Genomic DNA, 23,467 nt, shown 5'->3' with positions numbered 1-23,467 from the left:
TACCAGGGCATTCACACCTAGCCCCCGCGTGCCCATTACTTGTGGAGCAAGCCTCCTGAAGCTCCGCTCCCCACAATGTGCAATGTCCTTCATCTTCATCTACTCAGCAACTCCCTTCCTGCCTCTAGCATACAGCTTAAGACCCGCACCCCTTTCTTACAACCTTAATCAGAAGATCATGTTTTGGTCACTAGTTTTTTCCCCAGAGCACATACTTAATAAACTTCTACGGTGAGACGTATCACACTACATTGAAATTATTTACCTGTGTGTCTAGCCTGATCTACCATCTCCACCAGCGAGTGGGCTACACAAGGCTAGAAACCACATTTTCTGCATCTTTATGACTCCAGTCCTTGGCATGAGGAAAGAACATAAGATGGATTCATAGAATTTAATAATAATAATACTTTTGATTAGTTTGATTGTCATTTCCATCTCAGTGGTTTAAATCACAGTTTTAACATTAAAAAAAATAGCCATAGACATAAATGTGCCTTTGCAGATTCATCCTGAGTGGCTCTGAGTCTTTGATAAGCCACTTAACTTTTCTGAGATGCAAATTCCTCATATGTTAAAAGATAAGGAGGAGACCCACTTGACCGACTTTAGCTGCTTCATGGGTGAGGGTGATAAGCAATCCTAAAAATAACAATCAGCATGAATTTTCTAAGACCATACATTCACATCTCTAAAAAACACTAGTTTAAAAAGTACTTTCATAAACAAGGTATTTTATACTGGCAAAAAAATGAGGCCTAAATAACATAATATCAGGAAAAGCTCTTTATAAGTTGTAAAGCATACATGTGAAATAATGTGGCTTTTAGTTTCTATTATAATAACCACCTGGCATAGCTCAAAAGATCACAGCCTAGCCTGGCAGATAGAAGAGCCTGTTTCCAGGGCTCATAATGCACTGAAGTGTAGAAGGTAATTTTATTTTCATGATAATGATACTGCCTTCTGGCTTTCTCTACTTCAGCTTTTTTACGAGGAAATAAAACATCTTACAAGTGCATGGAACTTAGACTTTTAAAACACTTCCACATCCATTATCTCTTTTAATCCTCAAGACCATCCCCACTTTTCAGATCGAAAATCCATTCTTCAGAGCCAGGGGTGACTTGCCTTAGACCCTCCAGCAAGTGAGAGGGAGTTGGACTTCAAATTGAGGTCCTCTGGCTGCAAATTTTCTGTCTTTCCATCATACCAAAAGCCCATAGCTTTAGAGTATTTGGGATCATTCTAATGTCTTTAGAGGTTAAAAAGCTGAGACCAAGAGATTCCAAATGATCTAAGATTACACAATTAAGGAGAATGTTAGGAACACAGAATGCCCCACTTGCCCCAGTCTCTAGATGATTATATATTATATTTTGTGATATCCAGCCTCAAAGATGGCCCCCAGTGACCCCAACCTGCCAGTATTCACACTCTTGTATAATTTCCTCTCACACTGAAGTGGGCTGACTTGTATAACCAACAGGATATTGTGGCAACGACAATGTGTGACTTCTGAGGCTAGTTGTCTTACTCTCTTGAAAGATGTGCTTTGAGGGAAGGCAGACATACGATTGTGAGGACACTCAAGACACTCCAAAGGGCTCTTCAGTGTCCAGGGAACAGAGACATCGTGCCAAGAGACAGTACTTTCCAGCTATGTGAATCAGCAATGGATCCTCTGGTCGCATTAGAAATCCCATTTAAACCTTCAGAGATTGCAGTCCTTGCCAACGTCTTGACTGTAACACTGTGACAGACCCCGAGCCAGAACCACCCAGCTAAATCGCTCCTGAACCACTAAGCTAAATCACTCCTGAATTCCTGACACACAGAAACTGTGTCATAATCAGCATTTGTTGCTGTTTAAGTCACTTAGTTTTTGAGGTGATTTGTTATGCAACAATAAATAACTAACGTATTTTCTGTTATGGCCAGTAGGCTCTCCAGGGTGTATGTACATTCTCCTTTCTTCTGCTGATTTCAGGCTTCTTTCCCTAAATATAGTCACAAATCCACTTGTCATCAGTTCCCTAAACTCATTGCCAAGGATAATAATCAAATGAGAGAAGTTACTTCAATAATCTGATTCACTATGGTCTTCATCCAGCTGCCCCGAAGTTTTCCATCTTGTCCCAAAGCAATTTCCTCACCATATACTGATATCAAAAGCCTGAGATAAGGTTTGACTAGGTGGTGTGAATGTCACAGGCTCTATATCTGCTCTGTCTTCTAGGGAACACCGAATAAGATCTGAGATACATCTGGTTGAAAAATTGAATCTAGAAATGATGGGATCATGGAACTCAATTATACGCTTTTTCATTTAATCCAGATTCCATGTTTCTCTCTTTAAATCCTTCTACCATTCTCCTGTCCTATATGATTTAACATTCTCATTACTGACAAACCAAAACCATAGAAACTGGTTAACTATAAACGTGCTCATCCATTTTAGAAATAATGTGTCTATAAATCAGAACCCTTTATTTTTCAAAAAAAAAATTGTGAAACCACAAGTCCCGCCCTCCCGACCCCGCCAAAGACTAGTCCATTTATGCAACTCCCTGGACCAAAAGGAATAAGGGGTGAAAATCCTGAACTCATCCCATGCCTGCCCTAGGAAAACCCATGATACCTGTCAAGAGGAAGGGAACAAGATGCCAGCCAGCCTATCAGGGAATTGCTTTCCATCCAGGCTTCATGGCCAGGAGCAAACATCATCAAGTTCTTTGCAGTGGAGATGAAGGAGAAGAGGGGCCAGCAACACCCTCCAGGAGACACTCTAGGATGCCGAGGGAAAACAGACATCACTCCCTCCAAGGCACAATCAAGAACCACTGCACTAGTCAAAGAGGAGCCAGGAATTTAGGCAGGTCCCATCCTATCTAGGGTGGGCCAACATATATGCCATATCAAGGGAACATGTGAAAGTCTGAAAATAACCAGAACAGAGAAAGAGAATAGAAGGAACAGAGAAGGTTACAAGCATGTATCATCCATCTATGGTGGGCCAGGTCGTCTGCTGAGTGATAGATACTTAGCATCTTATTTAAGTCTCCCAAATGCATAGTGGTTAAGAGCATCTGCTTTGGCGGGAGCCTAGCTTCAAACCCTCTTTCTGGTTGTATGATATTGAGCAAGCCATTTGACCTCTCTGAGCCTCAGTTTCCTTCCATGTAAAGCAGGGTAGTGATTAGTATTACCAGGAGACAGAGTTTACAAAATGAGTATCTTTAGTATCATAATGAGGAAGAAATGAGATAATTGCAAGTGCTTCTCAAACTGTCCAGAGCATACAAATTACTCAGAGAATTTGATTAAATGCATATTCTTGTTCATTCAATCAGAATCTCTAAGTAATTTGGAGTGTGGCCTCAGAGTCTAGATTTCTTGCAAGCATCCAGGAAATACTGATGCTGCTGGCCCAAGGACCACATTTTGGGTAGTAAGGATATAAAAGACTCATAACCTTCAGTGATTATTATCGGTGTTAATATGTTAACATGATCTCCCTAGCAAGAGCAGCAGAGCTAGTAAGTGGCAGAGCCAGGGTACAAATTCAGGACTAACTCTCCTCCTCTTCCTCCATCCTTATTTACCTCTCAAAAGGAGCCAAATATGTTTGGAACAGAGATAAGCAAAGCTTTCATGAAGCCATTTCTTCAGTTATCTACCTGCCCAATGGCTTCCTGTGATATTTCAACCCTGACATCTCAAAGTCTCCAAAAGTCCAGCAGAGACATGGATTCACTGCATCTTCCATCATATTATCTCATACTGAGGACTTGCTGGGTCGCCCAGAAAACTTCTGTCAGCAAAGACAGACTCAATCAAAAATGATAATTGAGGCTTAACTCAGCCTGAGGATGAAGGCGATTAACTAGGAGATGGGAGATTAACCCCCTGGGCCACATCTCAGGGACAAGAAGGGGCTGACTGTTCCATGTTCATTAGAATTAATTAAGCACTGTCTGCCCTGGGAATCACAGGGAGGAAGTTCTCTTCTAAGATTGAACAGGCCCAGGGACATGGGTATGGGGCTTAACTCTCATTTCCTCTCAGTGGAGGTTGGACCTGAATAAGCAGATATTTGGCTTTAGAGAGGGTATGATAAGGTTCCCAAGATGAGTCTGACATTATTGTTTTATACTTATGGTACTTTTGAGACAAGAGTGCTTTGCATTTTTAAATTAGTTTATCTTAAAAATGCCAGTAGTCATGGGAAAAGAAAGGAGAGACCATTCTGAGAAAGAGAAAGAAGTGAGCAATCCTCACATCCAAAAGCCTGACGTCAGACACTTTAGAAATTGTGTGCATTGGAGCTGGGTGTTGCTGCAGATACATTGGCAGCTAGTTGTGAAGGTTTGAGGCCAAGTGATGTACTTGCAAGCACAGCTAGTTTAAAACTGCACTAATAATACTTATGACTGAAAACAGGTGCTATTCTGTCCCAGGCACTGTGTTAAGCACTATAAATGCATTGTCACAGTAATCTCTCCAATAATCTTATGGATGATGGCTCTGCTCTCCCTTTTTTTAACCAATAATTGGAACGATGTTACTTCCCTAAGTTTTCATAGGCAGAGGCAATGCTACATACAAATATGCTTGTTTACATGAATTAAATCATTTGGTAGAAACAAGAGATTCAGCCACTAATCAGAGCACAGAATTTGAGAGAGAATATAGGACAAAAGAGAACAGAAGGGTCTTGTTGTTATTGGCCAACATCAAAGCACTATCACCCAGTCTTTTTTAGTTATACAAACCACTTAACAGAATACTTGTGAGCTTTACTTGTGGGCAGTATGCTGGGAGTTCAAACTACTTCTTGATGTGGCTATCATTCCTTAACAATGGGTCTCTCTTGCGTCCAATTATATGGCCACACCCATTTGGGGAAGACAGTGATGATGTGATGGAGTACTCACAGGGTGTGGCATCACAAAGCCTGAGTTTGCATTCAGGTAATAAATGTGCCCAGGGACAAGGACTTCATGACTAAAACACCAAAAGCAATGGTAACAAAAGCCAAAATAAACAAACGGGATCTAATTAAACTAAAGAGCTTCTGCACAGCAAAAGAAACCACCATCAGAGTGAACAGGCAACCTACAGAATGGGAGAAAATTTTTACAATCTACCCATCTGACAAAGGGCTAATATCCAGAATCTACAAAGAACTTAAATTTACAAGAATAAATCAAACAACCCCATAAAAAGTGGATGAAGTAAATGAACAAACACTTCTCAAAAGAAGACATTTATGCAGCCAACAGACACACGAAAAAATGCTCATCATCACTGTCCATCAGAGAAATGCAAATCAAAACCACAATGAGATACCATCTCACACCAGTTAGAATGGCAATCATTAAAAAGTCAGGAAAAAACAGGTGATGGAGAGGATGTGGAGAAATAGGAAAACTTTTACACTGTTGGTGGGACTGTAAACTAGTTCAACCATTGTGGAAGATTCCTCAAGGATCCAGAACAAGAAATACCATTTGACCCAGCAATCCCATTACTGGGTATATACCCAAAGGATTATAAATCATGCTGCTATAAAGACACATGCACACATATGTTTACTGCGGCACTATTCACCATAGCAAAGACTTGGAAGAAACCCAAATGTCCATCAATGATAGACTGGATTAAGAAAATGTGGCACATAAACACCATGGAATACTATGCAGCCATAAAAAATGATGAGTTCATGTCCTTTGTAGGGACATGGATGAAGCTGGAAACCATCATTCCGAGCAAACTATCACCAGGACAGAAAAATAAACACCACATGTTCTCACTCATAGGTGGGAATTGAACAATGAGAACATTTGAACACAGGGTGGGGAACATCACACACCGGGGCCTGTCGTGAGGTGGGGGACGGGGGTGGGAAGCATTAGGAGAAATACCTAATGTAAATGACGAGTTAATGGGTGCAGCACACCAACATGGCACATGTATACATGTGTAACAAACCGGCATGTTGTGCACATGTACCCCAGAACTTAAAGTATAATGAAAAAATAAAAAATAAAAAATAAATGTGCCCAGGGAACTTAGGGAAAGCAACTAACTTTTCTGATGCTGTATCCTCTTCTATAAAATAGGACGAATGCTACTTACTTTATAGGACTCATAACCTTCAGTGATTGTTATTGATGTTAATATGTTAACATGATCTCCCTAGCAAGAGCAGCAGAGCTGGGAAGTGGCAGAGCCGGGGTACAAATTCGGGACTAACTCTCTCCCTCTTCATCCATCCCTATTTACCTCTCAAAAGAAGCCAGATATGCTTGGAACCTGGATAAGCAATGCCTTCATGGAGTCATATCTCCAGTTATCTACCAGCCCAGTGACCTCCTGTGTGACATTTCAACCCTGATATCTCAGAGTCTCCAGAAAGCAATTCCAGCAGAGACGTGATTGATTCACTGCATCCTCCATCACATTTCTCATACTGAGGACTGTCTGGGTCACCCGGAAAACTTCTGTCAGCAAAGACAGATTCAATCAAAAATGAAAACTGAGGATTAATTCAGCCTGAGGATGAAATGGACAAACAAAATAATACTTGTGAAAATTACTTTACCGTGCTGTGCAAATATTAGATGTTGTCCTGAGAGGGAAATAACTCTTTATTCTTTCCCCCAGAGAAATTCCCAGCCTCAAGTAGTGTTTAGTTTTTAGTTCTTATTCAAAAAAATTGCAAATAATGTATGAATCATCAGAGCATTTGCTTTCTGCGGGGTCATTTTTTTCTGTTTCTCCTCTTTCCACTGGCAATGAGGCCTTTTGAAGACTGACAGTTTCCTGGTCAGTTGGTTCACTCCTTCACGCCCAATCAGAAGTTCTTTAGAAAGCAGGGAAACGTGTCTTCTTTCAGTACCTTGAGAAAGGAAAGCTGACATGAGATAATTCAAAATCACAGGCAACTCGCTTAACACTTTTATGTCTGGCTTTTGATCATACGCTCACCCTCAAAAATCTCAGAAGCAAACAAAGCACATACTTCTGCACACATGCACACAAGATATGCATCCTCAGTATGATGAGAAATTCCTGCCCTACCCCATGCTTCCTGTTAAAGCAAGGTTCTGTCACTAACAGCTGGAGAACAAATGTTACAAACAGAAGGCAAGGGTTTGGAGGGGACATTTACCTATGGTCATAGAACCAAAGCCTCACCGACAAAACAAAAGCAGGGTTAAGAATGGACTGAAATATTATCAATGTAAGAGAAGGACTTTTTCTTTTTTTTTTAATTTCATTTTATTATTATTATACTTTAAGTTTTAGGGTACATGTGCACAATGTGCAGGACCAACCCAAATGTCCAACAATGATAGACTGGATTAAGAAAATGTGGCACATATACATCATGGAATACTATGCAGTCATAAAAAATGATGAGTTCATGTCCTTTGTAGGGACATGGATGAAGCTGGAAACCATCATTCTCAGCAAACTATCGCAAGGAGAAGGACTTTTTAAACACTGTGTCTCCCCCGACCCCTCCATTGCTAATGTGGTCTTACCTCTGGGAGTATTGATCTCCACATTCTCAGGAAAAGGCTGTAAAAGCCATTTGTAGGTAAGTTTTCAGAGAAGATGGAAATGTTCACTTCCAGGGTGAATTCTCTGGAACTTTTCCAACATTTGTCTTGTTCCCACGGAAGAAAACCAAGTAAGGCAAACATGAAACTTGCTTCTACACATGGTTTCTATTTTCTCCCAAATTGGTAATTAATTTCTCCCTCTTGTTTTATTTCTACTTCCACTCCTTCTTTTTTCTTTATATTTCATTTTACTTTTATTTTTGTGGGTACATAGCATGTATACATATTCATGGGGTACATGAGATGTTTTGATATAGGCATGCAATGTGACATACTCTCCTTATTCTTGACTCTTTTCTTTCCATTCTTTTCAATTCTTATTTTTTAAAGGGGAAAAATGGTGCAATAATTTAAGAAAGCAAAAACAAAGAATAATTTAAGAAAAGGAAGGCTACTGTTTTGAAAAACACCAGAGGCACAGAGTTTTGAATCCTAAATCCTTATCTGAGGAGCTTCTGTGAAGAGTGTATCCAACTTCTCATCTTCCTCTTCTGCTATTAATTTTGATTTGAAGTTATTTTTAACCTATCATCCATTTCCTTGCCAAGGAATTGCAAAGGTGTATAGAATATATTAATATTAATTCTATATATTATAGTAGTTTCCTGTCATAGAGGGAACATCCTCTAGCTCCAGGACTTCCCATAGCAGAACGTTCAAAAGGAAATGTGCAACTTGATGAGTCTCAAATTTTATCATTGTTCTGAAAAGGTCTCACTTGCCCAGGCTATGTGGTTTACTCCCATGTTGAAAAACAAGGATCAGCCCCCGAGCTTAGAATATGTGGAGATACGCAGGCATTCCTGAGAGGAAAGGGAAGTGAAGACTTAACTGAGGAGATTTAGTAGATAAAGGATTAATTCTTCATTCCAAATTATTGCAAGGAGAGATTGTCTCCTCCCCTTCAAGCTCCTCCCCTGATCTTACCCCTTCATGGGCCTGGGGCTTTCAGAGGGAGAAGGATGGCTCTTTTATTATCTCCAAAATGAATGTTTTCTACATGGAATTGTGAATGCTGGTTAATGACAAGAAAGGTCCTAGGTTGTAGGGGCACACGAAGGGAGAACACAAAGTACAGGGCAACAGAATGGATTTGCCAATTGTTTAGGTTGTTCGTCCAGCATAACTTTTAAATTTTAAACCTAATAATGTTTTGCATGTGACCGAGGGGTTAGCACCTTACATACTGCCTTATTTTGGATTTCCCCATAAACAGCCTGAGTGAGGCATTTGGGAGGTTGTGACTGTGCAGGAGTGAAGGAACAGAGTGAGACAGGAAAAAGGAAAGGCCAGTAGAGGGCACATTATCAAAGTTGCTGCAGAAAGCGAGGAGACTGGGCTCTGCAGACTGCTCTGTGGACCTACAGAATACTCCCACAACTGAGCCCTAGGGCATTTGTCTACTGCCTCCTCTGTCCCCTCACAGGGCTGCCCTGAGGGATATCCCCAACCCCACTTAGCTGACCCCAACCCCACTTTGAGGATGCTACTGTATACAAGCTGAGCCAGCTCCAACATCCTCAAAGGAAGCTCTGCAGCAGAAAGTCAGAGTATCTCAGTGCATGAGAAGTAGGAGGCAGCATCCACTACTCCAAGTGTTGGATAGTTGTGCTATCCAGCACAGCTGCAGCTGAGACCAGAGATGGATCTCGAAGATGGGAAGAACAGCAACAAAAGGGTCTGCTACACATAGGGTGTCCCCACCCCCTTTTGTTCCTTCTGCCTCATGACTTTAGTGCAACCTCTACAGAGAGTGATTTAGCACTACCTTTCAAAATTAAAAATGCCCTTGATCAGGAAGTTCTAATTGTAGAGTTCTGCCTAATGAATATTCTTGCACATGTGTGAAATTCTATATGTACAATGATATTTATTTATGTGTTACCCGTAAGGGCACGCAGCTGGGAAAATACTGTTAATTAATATAGAACAGATCAAATAAATAATGATATATTCATGGAACAATGGAATTTGGGTAGCAATTAACTATATTTAACAACCTGCATGAAAGTGTCATAAACAAATCAGAATGCACACAACTGACAAGAACAGAAGTCTGCTCTAGAACATCGATCATGCCTGTAACAGCGTCTGTCAGTCATGAGTGGCAAACCACGTGGCAGTTACAAACAATGAGACCTCTCCGTAGGCATACTGATGATCCTACTTTCTAAAGGTTTATTATAGATCATTGTTCCATCAAGAAGTTCAAGCTGAAAGTTCAAGCACCATACCCTTAATTCCCTGGGCTAATATCCTCTGCTCCAAGAATAAGGCAACCTTCCTATAGCACAGAATGTCATGCTGATTTGAGGGATGTGCAGAAGGATATATTGAATATATTAGGCTTATTATGCAGTTGTTAGTAGAGTTGGAGTTTTTCTCCTGTTCCAAACTCCATCTTATTCTAGATATTTAAGCAGTTGATTGAATTATAAAGCCAGAGTCCTGCATATGAATGGCCAGACCTCACAGAGTTAAACTAATTCCACAGCAGGATCACTTCATCAAGCAAACTGACAAATCACACTCAGCAAAGTTTGTCTTCCCCCTGATAACTTTCCTTGAGCTTTAATATGCAATGGAAAAAGTTGTACCAGCCAGAAGAAAAAGCATCCAGAACCTGGAATCCTCCCCCATTAGAATGAAGAGCCTGGAGATCTGTGTCCGGATCCATCGGAAACAAACTTCCTCATCTGGCCTTCCGTATTCTCTGCCTCTGAAGACAGAAAACTCACCTGCCCAAACAAGCCACACTATACTCACCCAGGATTTCATGCCTAAAACCATGGTTTCCATTCAAGATGAAAAAGCACTTCTGGACATGGATTGGACTCTACTGGGGAGTTGATTAACCCTGCAGGTCTCTCCTGCACCCACTCATGCAGCCCACTCTCTTTTGGCCTCAACATGTGCTCAGTTGTGCAGGATGTCAACACAGTGGGATGCATCCAAAGCAATCATCATGATTTAGACTGTCAAGAAAACAAAAAACAAGACCCTACCCAGCATCCTGTCTAGAATTCTGCATTTTTTCCTGGTGGAGAGAAGTCCCTGCAGATAAAAAGAAAACCTCCCACATCAGGGTTCATTCCAGGAATGAGGAGGATTCATCACAGTGTAGGGGTGAGTCTCTGTTCATTAAAAACATCCTTCTTCACGGACAGACACAGTGACTCACACCTGTCACCCCAGGACTTTGGGAGGCCAAGGTGGGTGGATCACCTGAGGTCACAGAGTTCAAGACCAGCCTGGCCAACATGACAAAACCCCATCTCTACTAAAAATACAAAAATTAGCCAGGCGTGGTGGCAGTCACCTGTAATCCCAGCTACTCAGGAGGCTGAGGCAGAAGAATCGCTTGAACCCAAGAGGTGGAGGTTGCAGTGAGCCGAGATTGTGCCACTGCACTCCAGCCTGGGCGACAGAGTGAGACTCTGTCTGAAAAAAAAAAAAAAAAAAAAATCGTTTTTCAACTGAATGTTTTATGGACTGTGAACAACCTCATAAAGTAAATGTATTTGCCCCGTCTTTTTCCATCTGCAGAGACTAGTGTTTGGATCTGTGGTAGCTTAAAACAAAGCACATGATGAGAAGGCTCATTCATCACAGCAGCAAGGACTAAAGGAAAGTTTCAAAGAATTGGGCACCATTCAGCTTTGTTGGCAGGGGTGAATATGATGATAAAAACTTGTTGCTGTCCTAGCCTTCACTAGTGATTGTGGAGATCACAGAGTCACGGGGAGTCCTGGGGCTGCTGAGGGAGGCGAAGGGGCTTATGGGGAAATGACAAATGAGCGATTGGAGCAGACGGGAGAGGTACGTGTGTTGGCAGCTGTTAGGAGCATCAGTCTCCAGACCAGCTTGTCCTGTTTCCTTGGTTTGTCATTGAACTTTGCTCATGATTGAAACAGGCACAGAGATACTGAGAAAAGTCCAAGGTGAAGAAACACCAGGTTTGCCATTTCTTGCCTAGATCTTGTAGCTAATGGAAGGAAAAACATAAGAAAAATTATTTTTTAAATGGTAATTTTATTTTATAAATAAAATGCTATCTAAATTGGAAGAGTCATATTTCTCTCACATTAGAACCCTTATTTTCCATTTTTCATTAAGAAATATTTCAGATAGGTAAAACGCTTCTGTCCTAACCCCATTATATTCCCTTACCTTTCTACATTCTCCAAGACAAAGAGTCCATGTTGGTTTTACCCACCAATGTTTCTCCTTATCCTTTAGTCACACAGATAGATAGATATCATTAATATAAATACATATATATATGCTAAACAATACATAGTATTATTTTGCATCCTCTTAACTTTTTTAAAATGTACATATTTCTTTCTGCATTTGATATTTATCTATATGGATGTAACGGTCCTAATTTAATTCAGCTGCCATTTAATAATCCGTGTTATGAATATGCCACAATTATAGATCAATTCTCCTGTTGGCAGATATTTAAGTTGTCTCCAATTTTGCACAATTGTAATACTGGTACAGTAAACATCCATGAACATCCTTGGATTTGTGTATACACATGAAAATGTTGTGACATGCTTTTAATAGAACAGTACATCTTGGAGATTTTTTGTGCTGATACATGTTGTTATAGCTCATCCTATTAACATTTGACAGTATTCTAGCTTGAAAAAGAACTAAAATATATTGAACCAAGTTTCTTGCTGGACATTTAGATTGCCCCTCCCTTGGTTTTTGTGTTGCTAACAACAGGCTCGCAGGTGTCTTTGGACACATGTGAGTTTCTCCAGAGTATGTACCTAAAATCATGACTGCTCAATGAAAGAGTGGGTCTGCCTCCAACTTTCCACACACTGCCTGACTGCTCTCCAGCTGACAGAGTGATTTGCACAACCACCAGCAGTGCAGGGGAACTCCATTGCTCTACTGCCTCACAATCTCTCAATATGGTCAGTCTTATATAAGATTTTGCAAATTGATGGATTTCAAATGATATCTCATATTTATTTTCACTTGCATGATTCCTCATAAAATTGAGCATCGTTTCATATATTTATTGACCACTTGGCTTTTATTTTCCATCAATTGTGTGTCCATAGCCTTTGTTTCCTGGGTGACCATTAGGAGGATCTGTTTCCAATCATTTCCACAGTCTTTTTTTTTTATTTTTTTTTAGACAGAGTCTTGCTTTGTTGCCCAGGCTGGAGTGCAGTGGCACAATCTCAGCTCACTGCAACCTCTGCCTCCCAGGTTCATGCAATTCTCCTGCCTCAACCTCCTGAGTAGCTGGGATTACAGGCATGCCCCATCACACCTGGCTAATTTTTGTATTTTCAATAGAGACAGGGTTTCGCCATGTTGGCCAGGCTGGTCTCAAACTCCTGACCTCAGGTGATCCGCCCACCTCTGCCTCCCAAATTGCTGCAATTACATGCATGAGCCACTGCACCCGACCCCATATTCTATTTATTTTAGGAGAGGACAGTCCATTGAACGTTTAACTAATGAAAGTCTAATATATAAATAATAAATTGTCTAGCAAGTAAGATAACTTTTAAAACCTAGTAAATAAATAAAATGAATTTATGCCTGCTTCTCAAAGCTTTGGAGACTCCACCATGATGACTATACTATAGGTGAGAGCTATCCCCAAAGGATGTGGACTCAGCTTGCAGAGGGAATCCAGCACTGCTTCATGACCCCTTAGCTAAGGGAAGAAGGAAGGAACTGACATTAGTAAATATTGACCTTTCAACCGGAGTTTAACGGATATCACCTTATTTAATCCTTGCAACGAAACTGTAAAATAGGTATTATTTCCCTTTCCCTCTTTGAGGATGAGGAAATGCAGACTCAAAGAGATTAAATGTCTAGCCTGAGGTCAAGGAGCTTGAAATTAACAGAACCAGAATTTGGAGGTTTGTCTGTCACCAAAACACAGGCACTTTCTACCATATAAGAGAATCACAATTCTTACGGATGAAGTAGTTTGAAGAGAAGATTCATATTTGGGGAAGTTTATAAACCTTAACAGGAATAGGCCGGGGGTGGTGGCTCACGCCTATAATCCCAGCACTTTGGGAGGCAGAAGCAGGCAGATCATCTGAGGCCAGGAGTTCAAGACCAGCCTGGCCAAAATGACAAAACCCTATCTCTACTAAAAATGCAAAAAAACAGCTGGGTGTGGTGGCACATGCCTGTAATCCCAGCTACTCAGGAGGCTGAGGCAGCAGAATCACTTGAACCCGGGAGGCAGAGGTTGCAGTGAACCGAGATCGCACCATTGACTCCAGCCTGGGCAACAGAGAGAGACTCCACCTAAAAAAAAAAAAAACAACAACAAAGGTAGCCATTCTTTTGGAAATAATTATCTGTGGAGCTGAGGATTTTGTTCAATCGCTTCTGAAACCTAAGCAGTAGGGATCTTAGAGGCACACTTCCTTCCCTCCACATTTCCAGGAGGAAACTGTGGCCGTCAACTATGCATGCTTCAGATAACTTATATGCATTCTATTCTTCTTTTTCCCTTAGACTACTTGTTCTCCTGCTAAGAAAAGAGTGGTGATTTTTTCAGGAAGCAATATCAGTTGCTTCTTCAGGGGGCTGATGATTTGATAAGGCATGGTAAGAGGCAGAGATAAATCAGGATTTGAGAGAATATAAAACACATTTTAGTTTCAAAGTCCTAGAATTTATTCCGAAAAAATTTAAATGAAACACATTCAATGAATATATTACACATTTATGTTACCGATGCTTTATTTCCCAATTATAATTGTTAGGTAATTACAGAAGGAAACCACACTGAGCCCCGACAATATGCAGTTGTAGGAGCCTGCAGGCATTTCTAAGACGGTTTTCATAGCTCTTAAGATGTCTTGAATCCAGGAAGTCTGCCTATGAGTTTTAGGGGCAAGACACTTTATTTTTTTAACTTAATGGGGAGATGGACAAGGCCCTCAGTATTGTACATGGTCAGCTTGAAGTGATTTCAGCCAAAGCTCTGCTGGACAGTTCCCACTGCGTCCTCTTTCCTTTCACACCCCTTCCTTCACTTTCTGCCTTAAATGGCTTCTGAAGCCGAGGCAGCCTGCTCAGCCTCTGTGCAGAGCCAGGAATGTAAAAGGGTTAATGCCTCTGGAAGTAACTCTCCTCAAGTAGAGGAGTCAGTCAAGTAGATAAATGCCCCAGTCTCCGGGGCTTCAAAGGGAAAATTTAAAGGATGCTCTACTTCCCATTTGCCAACAGAGGTACCCAGTTCAACAATGCACTTTTCCTGGCTATTCTTCCTTTCCTCCCTCTCTCTCCTCACTCCCTTAATTCTGCCTCCTGGGAGCACCTCCCAAATAAATTACTTATACCCAAATCCTTTTCTCAGGTTCTGTTTTTGGAAAAACTTAAAGCAATACCCCCCAAGTTCTCACAGATACCCATGCATTGTTTTAAATATTAGTTTTTCTTCCAGGAAGCCTTCTCTGACCTCTTCTAAGTATAAAAAAGTAAGCAAACTTCTCTTTTATTACAATATATTTTTATTGGCTGTTTATCCATATCCATTACTAGACTGTGAGCTTCTTAAAAAAGATAGGGTCTGTACGCCATTGTATGCCTGGTTCTAGCACAATATCTGGTCATGGCAAGCACTCAGTAAATATCTCAGGAACAAATAGAAACAATATGTGTAGTTATTGGGCTACGTATTTGTCAGTCACATACCAATATGAACAATACTCACAACATTCCCTCTGGTCAAGAGAATTCGGGGTACTGAAAAGTGACAGACAGGAAAACAGACAAATTGCAAAGCAACATGCTTTGAGCTCCAACGAAGGCATGCAGTCAGCATTGCCTAAGCTCTGTCTGTATGGCCAGGAAAATGCTCTCTGAAAAGATATCTGAGCAAAAACCTGAAAAAAACTTGTATATCATAATTTTTTAAAAAATGGCCAGGCACAGTGGCTCACACCTGTAATCTCAGCACTTTGGGGGGCCAAGGAGGATGGATCACCTGAGGTCAGGAGGTCAAGACCAGCCTGGCCAAAATGGTGAAACCCTGTCTGTACTAAAAATACAAAAAAAAAAAATTAGCCAGGCATGATGGCACACGCCTGCAGTCCCAGCTACTTGGGAGGCTGAGGGAGGAGAAATTGCTTGAACCTGGGAGGTGGAGGTTGCAGTGAGCCAAGGTTGCACCTCTGCACTCCAGCCTGGATGACAGAGCAAGACTCTGTCTCAAAAAAAAAAAAAAGGAAAATAAAACAAAATTAAATTAAATTAAAATTTTTTTAAAGAATTTATAAAGATTATTAAAATAAAATAGACAACTCACATTTATTAAGCCCTTCTTTAGTGTCCTTAGTGTCTTTGTACTTGTACAGAGGAATTTTGGGGCATCATTTTATTTAATCTCCATATGTAGATACTGAGCAGTCTCATTTCTCAGATGCAGAGACTGAGGCTTATGAGGTTAAGAATTTGCCTGGATTTGCACAGCTAGCAAGAGGTAAAACTAGGATTCCAGTTTCTCCAATGACCAGACTCTTAACTCAGCATTTACTGTAGTAAAGTTTCCTACTCTAATGAAAAAAGAGTCAAGTCATGGCTTATTCTCCATGTGTCATGAATTATCACATGAAACCAATAACAGCAAGAACAAAGAAAACCTCAAGAAAAAGGGATATGGTGTCATCCCTTGAGGAGTGGCAAATAATTCCACATCTTCCCACTCCAGCCCCATGCTTGCTCCACCCCAAAGCTCACATTCATTCGCCTGCAGCTGGGGTGTTATAGGGTCTGTCTCTCTCTCTCTAATCAGAATTGTGCTCCAGCCTCCTTCCTCACTCTCTCAATTCTTTTGAACGTTCTTTAAAAAGAAAAATAAATTATGGTTCTCCTTAAAATCACCTCTTGGTTCTTCAAGTGCTTCTCAGTCATTTTAAATCAGTCCTCAGAACCTCTCAGGAGTGTATGTGTGCACAACACACACACAGAGAGAAGCACCAAAGAAAGAATCCCCAGAATCGCCTGAGTTACACATGTAAAAGGTGATTTGGAAACACTATTCAGTAACTAGGTTATTTTAAGACTCTACTTTCATGTCAAGTTTCCTCTCAACATCTGATAAACTCTGCGGTAGAAACGGATTTTTAAAGTTGTTTTATTCTCAGTAGAATGAGAGTTGCTTTGGCAATTTTCCCAAAATTAGTGAAGTTTGTCAGACAGTGACTCACCATGATCTATTATTTAAGTCATTTTATAAAGGTAACAGAAAGAAAGAATTAAGGAAAGAAAGAGGGAGAGAAAGAGGAAAGAAAAAGAAGGAAAGGAGGAGAGGAAGGAAGGAAAAAAGGTAGGTAAGAGAGAAGGAAGGAGCAAAGAAAGAGAAGGAAGAGAGGGGTGGAGGGAAGAGAAGGAAGGAAAAAAGAGATGCTTCTCTTCTAACAGGAATAAATTAGCTGCTGAATAAATAAACATAAGTGGTAATGAAATAAAATTCATTTTCCAGGTTTCTTTTCCATTAAAGAAAAAGAGGAAGCTTCTTGCATTACCTCTGCTCTGCAGGACACCAGATAGAAGGGAAAATATCAGAAGAGAAAAAATATATTCGCTCATATCTGAAATGCAGCATGGATAGATTTTTTAAATTGAGATCTTCTAATGGCCTAGAAACAGCATAATTGATTAAGTAAGGTGATTGGGATGAAATCAGTAACTTTACTGTATATTCTTTAAAGGAACTGGCCCAGGCTCTAATAGTAGAGCATCGTTGCCATATCAAAGGTCTGTTAATAGGATTTTTGAATGAGAATTGGGCTTTGAGTTGGTTTAGCTGAAGACTTTTAGAAACTCTTCCAGTAAGACTCTAATACCCACAGGATGGAAAAAGAAAAGTGACTGCCCTGCATAAAACATGACCCACAATTTATGGCACATTTTCCGGCAAAATACCAGGCAGCCCCTGAGGGGTCGACGGAGCTCTCATTCCACATTAATTGATACAAAGGGTGCTGTTTTCCAGATGACCTCACACCTAATTGAACAAGGCAGACGCACATACCATATGTAATAGCGTTTATTGCATGCATTATGGTCATTTAGCATTTATCACCCTTTACCAGCAGCATGGATGGTTAAGAGGACTGACTTTGAAATCTGACAGACCCAACCCCTGTCAAGAAATAGCTCTGTGCATTTTATGCTCTTTGAAATGGTGGCAAAGAATAGTGCCTACCTAAAAAAGTTGAAGGAAACCAATGCATGAAAAAGACAATATCTGGCATATGGTAAACATTCATAAATATTATGATTATTTGCATTTCCTGAAAGCATTATTGGTGGGTTTATTAACTATACTTTGCTCCTTGGGCAAATTCAGCTAATATTTTTCAAGTGCTTATTTTGTGCACAATGCTCAATTTTTTCATGTATTTTTTTAATTTCCACAGCATTTCAGTGAGGTAGGAATTATTATTCCTCTTTAAAAGCTAAGGCAACCAAAGCTAGGGTTAAATAAAATAATTTGCTCTTTATCACTTGGCTAGAATATTGTAAAGTTTTTGATTTGAGCTCAGGTCTTCTGACTCCACAACGTGGACACTTGCAATACATCAGTTTTATGTCCTTTAACCTAAATGCATTTTTATAGCCTGTGGATATTCTATTCATTGGTGTTCTGATAAACCAACTCTCCAAAATACAAGTCCTGATTTGTCACATTTGCCAGTTTCTGTGGTGTAAATACCCCAACCAGGGCCAATTTCAAACTACTGATAACCGACTTGTAAAATTGTTCTATACTTAACAATCAGTTCTGGCCACCTGCATTTCAAAGTGCCCACAACTGAGGAAGTCAAGGCTTGATCCTATGCCTCTTTCTGCCTACTCTTGGCTATGCTCTTCTGCTCTCAGCCTTCTTGACCTTTTCATGCCTTGTTATGGGTACAACCTTGGAGCCTACCATGAGAGGAAGAAGCAAGTTGGAGGAGCCAGGCCTGCACCTAGGAAGAGCTAGGCTGCAAATGAGAACTAGGCAAACAGCAGAAAACAAGACAGGGTGACAAAAGCAACGACTGAGAAACATGACAAGCAACCACAGGCAAGAGTGAGTCTGATTCCAGACTCAAAGAGCAGGCCTAAGCAACTGAAGAGACAAAAGTGGCTAAGTAAGGGATGATCAAATGGAATTGCCAAGGCCCAGGCTGGGAAGCAGACAGATTGGAGCTCAACCATCTTCCCAGCTGCTTACTCACTATGCACCTGTGGGAAGTGTATTTAAGTTATCTTTGCCTCAGTTTCCTCTCCTATAAATGGGAGCAATAGTATCTTCCTGTAAAAGGTTAAAAGATATAAGAGAGTCTATCATACAGTAGTATTCAATAATATTAGGTTTTAAAAATTGATCTTATACTGGTAAGGAAACCAATTCTGCCTCAGCCAGAAGAGATTATTTTTATTTTACTTTATCCTATTTTTAGAACTCAGGTACACAGATTTGAATTGATCACCTTGCTCAGTACGTAGTATACTCTTATCATCTGTCCATCCATGGCCCTCTTTTTAAATTATTTTCCACTTTATTTCCCACTCCAATCCCATTCTCTCCCTCTCATAAGCACCTTCACCCTCGTGTTTACATGCTTCTCATATACACATATATTTATTCAATTACCTTTGTATCTATGGAAAATACATAGTATGGCTTGCGGGTGAACTTTTTTTTTTTTTTTTTTTTGAGACGGAGTCTCACTCTGCTGCCCAGGCTGGAGTGCAGTGGCACAATGTCGGCTCACTGCAACCTCCACCTCCTGAGTTCAAGCAATTCTCCTGCCTCAGCCTCCTGAGTAGCTGGGATTACAGGCGCATGCCACCATGCCCGGCTAATTTTCGTATTTTTTTAGTAGAGATGGGGTTTCACCATGTTGGTCAGGCTGGTCTCGAACTCCTGACCTTGTGACCCGCCTGCTTCGGTCTCCCAAAGTGCTGGGATTACTGGTGTAAGCCACCGCTCCAGGCCTGAACTTTTTAAATTTACATAAATAACATTACATTAGTTTGCTGGAGCTGCCGTAACAAAATATCACAGACTGAATGGCTTAAACAACAGAAGTATATTTTGCCACAGTTCTGGAGGCTGGAAGTCCAAGATCAAGCTGTTGTCAGGGTTGATGTCTCCTGAGACCCCTCTCCTTGGTCCAGAAATGGCTGCCTTCTCACTCCATCCTCACATAGTCTTTTTTCTACCCATGCACACCCCTGGTGTTTCTCTGTATATTCAAATTTCCTTTTCTCATGAGGACACCAGTCATGCTAGATAAAAATTCAATGTTGAGTCCACCTTAAAGTCCTCATTTTAACTTAATTACTTTTTTAAAGACTTTATCTCCAAATATGGTTATATCCTGAGGTACTAAGGGTTAGGGATTTAACATGAGTTTGCAGGGAAGGGACAAAATGCAACTCATAAAAAGTATCATGCTATTGTAGTACATTGCCGCAACCAACGAACCACGCACCACATTAGATGCTTACATACCCTTTGTCACTGGCTCCAGGCTTGGCGCAGAACTTGCTCTGGACAAAGGGACATTAGCAAACATAGTCCAAGAAAACACTTAATATCTTGTACATTGGAGCTTTCTCTCTTTCGCTGCTGACAACTTTTCCACCACTGTGTGAGAAAGCCCAAGCTAGCCTGTTAGTTGCTGCAGGTATGAAGCCCTCCCAGACATGAATAACCAGGAGCAATAGCTAGTTGGGTGGGTAAGCCATATTAGAATACCCAGGGACCATTGTTTTAAGTGCCAACCAACCTCAGGGGCACAAGTGAACCCAGGAGAGACCAGCAGAACTGCTTTGCTTTGCCCAGCCCAAACTACTGTGCTAATAAACAATTACTCTAAACCAATATTTTTGGGGTGGTTTGTTAGGAGCAACTGATGATGATAAAGCTATAGTTATGGATATTATTCTGTTTCTTACTTTTTGTCATTTAACATGATGTATTTGAGATGTTGCTATTTGTAGATCTGTTTCACTCCTCCTGGCTGCTATAAGGCATTCTGGCATACGCACATGTCATATTTTATTTATTCATTCTTCTAGGGATGAACAGTTGGGCTTCCTCCAGGTTTTTGCTCTACAAACATTCTCATATACATATATTTCTCTGCTGGTGTGAGAGTGTCTCTGGAAACACTATTCAAAAGTAAAATTGCTGGGTTGCAGGGCATATGCACACTTAATTGCACTAAATATTGTCAAATTGATCTTCAGAATAGCTGTAGCAATTTACACTTCTTTTAGAAGTGAAGGAGGACTGGCCAGGGGAGTTATATATGTTTCTTATTAGAGCAGGAATTATTCCCTGATGAGTGCTAGCTTTAGTCTCGCAAGAGAAAATAAGCAGAAGTTCCTAGCTAGAATACAAAGGGCAGTTCAGAAATCAGAACCTGGGCACTGACCTATGCAGACCTTAACACTCTTCCTACCTATTTCTCTTCTTCATTAGTCTTACCTGAAATTGACATACTATTGCAGGTTTTTGTTGTTGTTGTTACTTGCCTATAATAGTTATGGTATTTCATTTTCTAGTCTTCATTCCTAACTTGAAATTTTGTGATTTTTAATATTCTAATTTGTCTATCATAAAGGAGCTAAAAAGATAATCGGGACTTACTGATAGTAGATAATTGTGCTGAAAACAATTCATTCAAGTTATTAATGTGATTGAAAGCATGTGAAGATAAAAAATAGTTTTTGATAACACTAGAAAATAATCTAATAATAACAGGAATATATCAGGATACAGAATATAAGCAAAGCAATTAAGTTATAGTGTTAACAGAAAAATATCAGAATACAAATATTATACAATGCATTCTCACAGCTGTGATGACTGCAGCATTTTCCCTGAGGCTATTCGCCAATACCAACTGTTTGGACTCTGGGCCCAAGGCTTCACAGAACGAGAGTGCAGAAGGTCAGGCCCAAAACCTGCCCAAAGGGGGGATAATTACAGGAGACCTTTCTCATTAAACATGACCCCTAAAAATAGGGGGAAACCACACCAAAACCCATCTCCTGTACCCCTACATCACAGGCATGCATAGGCTGGAATAGGCCAGGAAGCCTCAAGCTTCTGAGGCACTGTGGAGGGAAGCCAGAAGGTACAATCATCCTTGACCTCAGGGAATCTGAACAAATAATTTTCAAGGGCAATGACAAGCAAGTTGTCAAGCGCATAAAGAAGAAAGACAACATGAAAGAAAACAAGCAGAAGAAATAGACAGCTGAATTACCCATTAATTATAAAACAACCATAATTATTATGTCTACAGAGATAAAAGGCAAGCTTGAAAATATTCAATGGTAGTAGGAAACAATAAAGAGTAATATGGTAGATTTTAAAAAAACAAACAAAGTTTGGATATAAAATATATAATAAAAGTATTTAAGAGCTCAGTGGTTACATTGGACAGCAGATTTAACATAACTGAAGACAGATTAAAAGAGAAGATGACATTTTCCAGATACAATACAAAGACAGATAAGAGAGATATAAAGCCTAAAGTGATTAGACTCCCAGAAGGAGAAGAAAGAAAAAATGGGATAAATAGCATCTGAGATTTTTTTCAGAACTGATAAATGAAACCAATACATAGAAGCAGGCTCTGAAAATTCAAGTAGGATAAATAATAATAAATCCACATCTATATGCATATCAAATATGTGACCAAAAAATAACCAAAACCAAGAAATTTATAGAAAGAAATAGAGTTCCCTCAAAGTACAGCAGTGAATAGATAACTGACTTCAACAACAACAATGAAAGCCAGAAGGCAGTAGAAAGCTATTTTCGATTAGTACAAACCTAAGATTCCATACCCGGTAAAATTATTTTTCAAACATGACAATGTAATAAAAACTCTTCAAACAAGCTAAAATTGAAATTCATGACCAAAAGACCCTCACTGAAGGAAATTCTAAAAGATACCATTCAAGCAAAAGGAAATGATCCGAGATAGACAGCTGAGACTTAAAAGGGAATGGAGAGCAAGGAAAGTTATACACATATCTGTAAATATAAACTTAATGCCTAGTGAAACACACACACACACACATGCATACACACAAACATGCATACATGAAGAGTTACAACACCATATGACAGTAATATGGGCAAGGGATAACTGATGTTGAAATATTCTAAGGTGTATCACGGAGTAAAAAAATGTATTAAATTTTGATTTTTTTATAAGTTAGGTATGCATGTTGTCATTTCTATGGTTACTACCAACACAGTCAAGAAAAAAAAAACTCTAAAAGAAAAATCTATTGTCTAAGTTAACAATTCTGGTACTGCTATACATGTAAACAGAAATTGAACAATTAAGTAAACAGATGGCAGATGGTAGGAGCCAGGCTCCTCATTGTTGGAGCAGGAACTTACAAATAGGCAAGGGTGGAGGCTAGAATGATTGATGTGGTGATGAGTTAAAGTTGGGAACATTAATAAGAATTCATGTTAAGCTTAATATAGATACCTGTGGTTACATAGTAGCGATATTTATAGATATGTGTATACCAGTTAACATATACACATATATTTCTTTGCTCTGTCAGCTAAAAGGGCCTAAAAGAAACAATAAACATACCTAGATCCAAAATCTTGATTTCTAATACCACTCTCCAAAAAGAAAAAAAAAAGAAACCAGCACTCCTTGAGGTAATGGCTGATTCTAGGATTGAGACAGGAAACACGCAAGATGAGCTTGGAGTATTTTGCAGTGCCAGAAAGTAAGGAAGTGCCTTAAAAAAATCAGACAGAGGAAGTGGAGCAAGATGGCAGA

The sequence above is a fragment of the Pongo pygmaeus genome, chromosome 16 (genome assembly GCF_028885625.2).
Source record: "Pongo pygmaeus isolate AG05252 chromosome 16, NHGRI_mPonPyg2-v2.0_pri, whole genome shotgun sequence".
NCBI classification, from domain to species: domain Eukaryota; kingdom Metazoa; phylum Chordata; class Mammalia; order Primates; family Hominidae; genus Pongo; species Pongo pygmaeus.
The sequence above is the reverse complement of the archived record's forward strand: the minus strand, read 5'-3'. Positions refer to the sequence as shown.